The sequence below is a fragment of the Triticum aestivum genome, chromosome 7A (genome assembly GCF_018294505.1).
Source record: "Triticum aestivum cultivar Chinese Spring chromosome 7A, IWGSC CS RefSeq v2.1, whole genome shotgun sequence".
Taxonomy (NCBI): domain Eukaryota; kingdom Viridiplantae; phylum Streptophyta; class Magnoliopsida; order Poales; family Poaceae; genus Triticum; species Triticum aestivum.
This window is the reverse complement of record NC_057812.1, coordinates 602,709,387-602,712,198: the sequence shown is the minus strand read 5'-3', so window position 1 is coordinate 602,712,198 and position 2,812 is coordinate 602,709,387.

Here is a 2,812-nt window from a genome sequence, read left to right as displayed (position 1 = left end):
TAATCTGTGAGCCACAAGGACTCAGCAATCTCGCACCCTCGCGATCAAGACTATTTAAGCTTATAGGTATGGCAAGGTAAATATGTGGAGCTGCAGCAAGCGACTAGCAAAAATATGGTGGATAACTTATTCACAAAAGAGAGCGAGAAGAGGAGGCAAAGCACGAGCGAGAAACTAGAGAACAACCTGCGCAAACATTACTCCAACACCGTGTCCACTTCCCAGACTCCGCCGAGAAGAGGACATCACGGTAACACACTCAGTTGATTCATTTTAATTAAATTAAGGTTCAAGTTATCTACAACCGGACATTAACAAATTCCCATCTGCCCATAACCGCGGGCACGGCTTTCGAAAGTTCAAATCCCTGCAGGGGAGTCCCAACTTAGCCCATGACAAGCTCTCACGATCAACGAAGGAATAGACCTCCTCCCAAGACGTTCCGATCAGACTCGGTATCTCGGTTCTTCAAGACACTTCGACAGGTTAAAACAAGACCAGCAACACCGCCCGAATGTGCAGACAAATCCCAATAGGAGCTGCACATATCTCTTTCTCAGGGCACACTCAAATGAGCAAGACGTCGGGTAGGCCAGCCCAGAGTTGCCCCTGGTAACCCCGGACATCGCTCGGTTGGACCAACACTCAGAGGAGCACTGGCCCGGGGGGGTTAAAATAAAGATGACCCTTGAGTCTGCAGAACCCAAGGGAAAGAAAAGGCTAGGTGGAGAATGGTAAAACCAAGGTTGGGCATTGCTGGAAAAGCTTTAATCAAGGCGAACTATCAAGGGGTTCCCATTATAACCCAACCGCGTAAGGAACGCAAAATCCGGGAACATAACACCAATATGACGGAAACTAGGGCGGCAAGAGTGGAACAAAACACTAGGCGAGAGGCCGAGCCTTCCACCCTTTACCAAGTATATAGATGCATTAAGATAACATGGCAATATAATGATATCCCAAAAAGTAAATAAATGTTCCAACAAGGAACGGCCTCCAATCTTCACCTGCAACTAGCAACGCTATAAGAGGGGCTGAGCAAAGCGGTAACATAGCCAATCAACGGTTTGCTAGGACATGGTGGGTTAGAGGTTTGACATGGCAATTTGGGAGGCTTGAAAGCAAGTGGTAGGCATCGTAGCATTGGCATAGCAAAAGAGCGAGCATACTAGCATAGCAAAGATAGTAGTGATTTCGAGGGTATGATCATCTTGCCTGCACAGTTGTCAGAGTTGACTGGATCCTCGAAAGCAAACTCAACGGGCTCCTCGTTAGCGAACTCGTCTCCCGGCTCTACCCAAACAAGACAAACAAGCAACAAGGATACAATCAACCACGTGCAAGACAAAGCAATAAGATGCAATGATGATATGCTATGCGGGATGCGATGCGGGATGCAAAATGCAAGATATGACAGGAAATGCATAAACCTGGCCCCAACTTGGAAAACCAAGTGTGCCACTGGAAATATGAGATGAAATCGCTTGAAAACGATATAAAGAACGCCGGAATCGGAGTTACGGTTTGGAAATGGCAAGCGATTCAAAAATGACACCGGTCTGCGATTTACAGCAAGTAGCCATCTAAATGCAATGAGATGAACATGCTACAGCACCCAAACATGACAACAAAATACATGGTAGGGATGCACACAAGATGCTTAACAAAAGTCTAGCACTGAGGTACGGCCAATTCATCCATTAACAGGTTCAAACAAGCATGGAAAAAATGCATATGGCAAACAGATCTCAGACTTGGTGAAATCAACACTTGTCTGGAATTTCAGATCAGGTGGCACTCTTCGGAGCAACAAAACTACGTGCTACAGGACCTGAACAAGGCAAAGTAAAGCATGGCATGGAGCTACTCAAAGAGCTTAACAAAAATCCCTTAGTTACCTTGAGCCAAAAGGGATCAGAAAATACAATTGCAAGCATGTGAACATAGCAAAAACATAATCAGTTTTCAGACAGTGAAAACTGACACATGCTGAAATATAACTCAAGTAGGCATGTTTACGAGCTCGATGCACTCACTACGGTGCAAGTCATGGCAAGAAAAGCATACATCCATCAAGAAGGCACAAAATGCAAGCTAGATATGGCAAGAACAATAGCATAGAATGCACGGATCAACTACAACATCACCGGCAAAATTGCAAACAAGTTGACAATCTGCCCAGGTTCACAAAGTAGCAAAAGTAGAGCTCGATTGACTCAAGCTAGGGTGCTCCATAATTGCAAACAAAGACATGGATGGATAGAGCACTGCAATATTAACAAAACATCCTTACTGATCATCCTCAAAAGAGGCACGGATCACTAGGAAACAACATGAACATTTGGCATCATGAGATAAACAGCTCCAAGACTTAGTGGAATTGCTAAGTCCCTGAAATCAGAATTAGCAAGTGCACCACTTTGCAAGCTTGCACTAGTCACCACACATATCACAACAATACATGGGTTGCACCTCTGGAAAGATGACAAAACCCTTAACAAAACATGTGTAGAACTCATGGGCATAGCATGCACACATTAATCATGGCAAAAATGACAAAAACCTAAATGGAGTAGCAGATGTGACAATTAACTCAAGTAGCCCTCTTCTAACATGAGCACTTGGACTGAGAATTTCGGGACTTAGAGGAAAAACAACCTCCGGATTAGGGTTTACTGTTCACGGATCTAGATCTCGCGCACGCCGACCGAGGATGGCCGGCCGGAGTTTCGCCGGAGGAGGGCGCGGTGCGGCGCCGGGGAGGAGAGGAGGCCGGGCGGCGGGGCAGCGGACCCGGGCGGCGATGGCG